Raw genomic sequence first — 6291 nt, 5'->3', positions numbered from 1 at the left:
TATTCAGTGAAAAACTGGCAGCCGCCATCTTTATTCTATGAAAACCTTGCAGTTTCTATCTTTGTTTTGTGAACACCTAGCAGCCGCTATCTTCATTATTCGATGACAGGCACAAAACCATGGCAGCAGCCATCTTTATTTAATGACAGCCAATGGAAACCAGGCAGCAGCCATCTTTATTCAATGACAACCAATGGAAACTTGATGGCAGCCATCTTTATTCTGTGACAACCAATGGAAACCTCTCGGCGGCCATCTTTATTCAGTGACAACCAATGGAAACTTGACGGCAGCCATCTTTATTCAGTGATAACCAATGGAAACTTGATGGCAGCCATCTTTATTCTATGGATACTTGCCAACAGAAATCTTTATTTGATGAAAACCTGGCAGCAGCAAGCTTCATTCTATGGAAACCAGGAGAAAACATGGCAGCAGTTCATTAAAAGTATGAAAACAAATAGTCACCTTTCTTCATTATGTTTAGTTGTTAGCCTTAAAAATTATATTTTTTGTTCCAGTTCATGGAAAACAAGCTATTTGTCTTTACTTTACCTAAGAATATACTAATTAATTCGATAAGTCTTGCGTTACTTTCTTTAGCAAGTGAAAAGAACAAAGCACATAATACACCCATAAATATGGAACTATTAAGCAAATATCATAAATTATCAACAATGGCCATTCCAATTTTTTAAAAGCTGTTACAAATATATTTTTCTGGTTTTGATATCAGGTATCCTTGTGTATCATTTAAAATATTAATGTGAGATTTTTTTTACAAAATATCCTTACATGACAGAAGTGACCAAAACTTAGCATGACTTGTCGGATACTGAGAAACAAGGCATAAACTTAAAAAGTTATCAAATCAAGTCAAGATTGTATTTGTTGTCATGTTTGTCTGTTAATATATTGGTTGATTTTTCAGCACTGAATGCCAAAGCTATAATGTAATTTTGCACACTTTCAATGTTTACTATTTTTGGTGAAATTATTATGGTTATATTGTAGGCTGGGGAATATAGATGACACTACACTTCCGTGGCTGATAGCAAAATGTAAGCATATTGTGGGAGTCGGTGGGCATCAGCCTGGGTGGCATCTTTTGTGGTGTGTCCGTCTAGTGATCGGAGGGTCCCAGGTTGAGTCTCAGCCCTGGCCAACGTTTCTCGTTCTAGTTTACTACAGTATGTGTACAAAGTCTGATAGAATATTGTATGAGTACATATATGTAGATGTCTGTGTTTAGTTGCAGTGAAAAAAAAGTATCATGTGTACATTGTGTTATCTCAGTGAACTTACACGAGTTGATGTGAGAAAATGACATTCATACACATTCAAGGTAGGGAGTTAGGGTTAAATTAGATTATGGATCGGGATAGGGTTAGCACCCCCGTTAACATAAAGCTGACTAGTGTTGTTGACAAGGATTGATCATGATCTACACATACCAATAGACACAAGTCAGATGATTCCATAAACCCATAAAATTAAAATAACACTATTCTTGACAGACAGCGTACATCATTTTGATATATTCCACTCAATTCAAATCAAGTACAACATGTCATTTTCCAAACTTTACTAACCAATTCAGATCTTTAACTGCATGCACAAAAGTAATCTAAATCGAATGATTATATTTCAATTTAGGGTAATTCAAAATATAGATTATTCCAAGCAATACAGTGTAGTGCCAACTGTAATTACTCCCCTCAATATCAAAACGTCTTAATACAGACATATAAATGAAATCCTGGAAAGGCCTTATTATTCCTCAGGAATACGCACGCAACAATTATGTGTGTGTGTGTGTGTGTGAGGGAAAGCACATACGTATACTCAAGCAATTCAAGGAGGGGGGGGGGACCCATTTATACTTTTTGTACATGTATGTTTTGTTTTTCACAAGCAAGTTCAGATACATGGCATAACAACATGCTGTGGTGGAACTAGGTAGACTTCACATTCTAATCCAAAGAAATCATAATTGAAGGAGTGACCAAATTTGGACACTGAATATTCTAGGTGTTAATTAAATTGCCTCTTGAATATCAGTCAAAATAATTTATAAAGCACCAGACACCAGAACCAAAGTACTGTTCAATGGTGCTTATAAGGGTCAATCCACACAAAATGATTGCTGGAACATATGTGTCTTAAGTTTGTTCTTGAAAGTGTACAGATTTTATTATTGTCGTATATCCAATGGTAAAGAATTCTGTAGTCTAAGCACACAGTTTGAAAATGCATATCTACCGTATGTCTTGGTTTTGAATTGTGTTGGAAGTAGGAGACTCTTGTTACATATAGAGATGTGCATTAAAGCCGATATGTCAGAATATTAAAGGGGCACAAGCTGAGTTTATACATTTATGGATGAGATTAATGCTGCGTATTTAAACGTCACTCATAGTATTCTACTTACTGAAGACTACTTAACCACAGTATACAATTGCAAATCTGGTATTAAGATATACCACATAAATGATCCGATAACTTAATTTATCATACGTATCAAAGAATCCATACTTGGCAGTCAACTAATCTAACAATGTCAGAATAATTGTAATGTCATAGAAGTCCTACATCGATATCAACATTACACTAGAATAGTTTAATCAAGGTTTTATGCAAGTATTTTCACTTGAGTAAAAGGTTTATAAACTCAGATTGTGTCACTTTAAATCAAGTTATTGTATGTCAGATTCTTCTCATAATATTAACCTCTATTTAGGAATGTCAAGGAAAGGAATATTTTCAAGCAATAAAGAAATCGTTAACTGATCTTTAAAAAAAACTTATAATGTAATGATAAACATAAAATCAGTCTTTATTAGATGTGCATATTACTAGTGAAAGGCTAAAAGATGCCATAGATAAATCTGTTGTCTTTGTATTCTGTATCAAACGTTCTTAAATACAAACCGATATAAGACAACAAGTAAAGTCTGTTATAAGTATGAAGTATCACTGCAAGGAATTTGTTTGTTTTTATAATACTGATTTAAAAACAAGAAATATGATTTTGAAAACTTTCAGTTTTGTCGCACTGTATGAGATAAATGTTGATAAGGTTTTGTTTTCGACTAATACTTTATTGACAATTTAGCATTTATGAAGTGTCTTTAATATCAAGAGTGTGCCATTTTTTCTATTTGTTCTAACAAACCTTCGAAATTTCTCCAAACTATTGCTTTTCTTCATCCTATTTCTATATTTTGTCCAAACGAATGAGATGAGAAATACTTGTATTTTCACAGAATAATTTGTAGATTTAAACAAAGTAACACTTTTTATTAGATTTCGGTAATTGTATTAAAAAGATATGAGTCTGTTTTCCTCTATTTTCTACTCTTTATCGGCCATCTTGGAATTAGCTTCTACCCATGATTCTCTGGGCTAGGTGAAAGGTCATATTCAAATTTGTCTAAATAGATAACAGTCTCATTTACATGTATATATCAGCACCTTTGTACCAGATTTGTTTGAAATACAAGATGGCGATTGTAAAATTGTGCATAGAATGTGTCTTAAAAATCACCCACAGGGTAACAAGATAAAAAGAATGGTAAATTATAACAAAAAAAGTATTATTTTTTCACAGACACACATTAAAGTATTTGTAATATAGGAATATAGTTGGAGAATTGACGATGGAAATTTAGTCTTGTATGTAGATACAACAGTATATTGTTCATAATAGAAATGACATTTTTTGATCACAAGCACGTTTGTTTAGAAGTGGTACAATGTACAGTTTACAGAGTTTGTTGTCGAAACGCTGCCATTTGTTCTGTCATATATCATATTCTAGCACTTTACTACTCTTTTGGCTTGCAGTTTTCAGACACAAGCAATGTTTTTTCTTTGTGATTTTCATTTCTGGATTAATTTACTGGGGGTATTTGATCAGTTTATACTGTTGGGAATGTTCACTTTGTATATGGGTGTCAACAAGTTTATCTGATATTTGTATATAAAGTGACGCAATCGCTATACCTCCAAAGAAATATATGACATACCTTCCCATGAAATAGCGCCCCCTAGTGTTAAAGTAGTGACAGAAAGGTCATGGGTCAGCAGTAATTATGAAATCTTTTATGGGTGCTTAAAATTCAGTACCATACTATTGTGATTCAAATTTTTGCCATTTTACCATCACAATTTACTTTTGATATGTCTTCTTTTTTCAACATCATGTCATTGCTTTAAAACGTGATCAACAGTGATGGTTGTGATTGATATAGAATATATTCTTTGCTCCTTTTCTCAGATATTTTTTTCATTTGACTTCGGTAAAAATTATCCAGATTTGTAATCTCACATTATGGAACAAGGAAAGCTTTTAATGTATGCACTTTTCATTTTTATAGAAGTGCTGGGGTTTTTTTTGTGCCAATTGACTTTTGTTGAAAATTTACCTGCACATAATTTGTGAAATTTTTCTTGAAATATTCTATATATTCCGACAATATAATCAATTATTGCATTATTTTTGTGTCAACTATTAGTATCATGATTTTTAAATTTCCAGTGTTTTTGTTAGTTCTTTTGCAGTGTTTTGTTTCACACTTGAGAGTATTGTGTGTACGAGTGTGTCTTCGACTGGCTGCTTTGTAGAAACTATGTACTCTATACACTGCACTGTATCAATAACATACCTATTTTGAAGAACACAAATAAAGATTGCCTTATTCTCTAATGATATAGTTTGTCATATGTATGTATGTATGTATGTATGTATGTGTATATGTATGTAAATGTATGTATGTATGTATGTATGTATGTATGTATGTATGTATGTATGTATGTATGTGTGTGTGTGTGTATGTATGTATGTATGTATGTATGTATGTATGTATGTATGTATGTATGTATGTATGTATGTACCGGTATATATGTATGTATGTGTGAGGTTCTTTTGGTATACTTCCTTGCCAATGTCACTTCTTGTGTACACGGCTTAATAAATAAATAAATAAATATGTATGTATGTATGTATGTATGTATGTATGTATGTATTGTATTGTATGTATGTATGTATGTATGTATGTATATATATATGTGCATGTGTGTGTGTGTATGTATGTCTGTCTGTCTGTCTGTCTGTATGCATTCATGCATGTATGCATGTATGTATGTATGTATGTATGTATGTATGTATGTACGTACGTACGTACATACGTATGTATATGTGTGTGTTTATTTTATTGTATTTATTTATTTATTTATTTGTGTTAGATATGCAAAATATTGATAGAAACGATAGACAGACTGACATTTGCTGGCACTGATGACATCAGAGTAGGTAATTGGGCACCTCCATTGTTTACTTACCCAGAATGCTCTACCCTGGTGTATAGCGGTTGGTATTTATTTTTTTTTATTTTCAGAATAGTCGCGCAATACAGAGGAGGTGAAAATGCTAGGTATAACTTGAAACAGCTCGGAAAACATCATATTAGAACTCTCGTGTCATTAGATTGTTGAATTAATCAAGGAAAGCTATTAACCACGAGGTATAAGTGTATGTTCGATCGAACACAAAATACCTATCGAGGGATTGTAAAAAAAACACCAAGAAGTTGATACCCTAACGTGAGAAATCCACTGCATCATTTATACTAGTTGCATCAATGACCGTTATATCATATGCATACATGATAGTTCAAGCAAAAAAACTGCGGAAGACATAGTTTTATATTCTCACAGTATGACACATACAAGATGAAGCAGTGACGATGAATACATCCAGCTATCTACTTAGTACAATCTATATCATTCCTACTAGAGACAGTTCACACCTAGAACAGTTAGCATTGACAGAATCGAGATACAGTTACTTTTTACGTTGCATGATGCCTATTAATGCGAATGGCTACGTGAGTGTAATTGATAACATCGCAGTAACAGCAAATATTTATTGAGAACTGAAAGGCCGGTTGTTATGACATTTCTCCTTTCTTTAACCCCTTCCATTTAAAATATCAATTACACATTTCTGTTCATTTCTTTGTTTGGAAAATTGGAAATAGAAAATAGACTTCAAATGATTAGTATTCGATAACGAACCATTAATCAAAGAAAGACACATACATATTATTTTCTGGTAGGTTTCAAGAAAAGATATATATATATATATATTGTTGTTATATTTGTGTGTGTGCGTGCGTGCGTGCGTGCGTGGGCCTGCGCGCGTGCGTGCGTGCGTGTATGTGTGTGTGTGTGTATGTTTGTGTGTGTATGTTTGTGTGTGTGTGTGTGTGTGTGTGTGTGTGTGTGTGT

This window comes from Glandiceps talaboti, chromosome 13, assembly GCF_964340395.1.
Source record: "Glandiceps talaboti chromosome 13, keGlaTala1.1, whole genome shotgun sequence".
Taxonomy (NCBI): domain Eukaryota; kingdom Metazoa; phylum Hemichordata; class Enteropneusta; family Spengelidae; genus Glandiceps; species Glandiceps talaboti.
Note: the sequence above shows the minus strand (reverse complement) of the source record.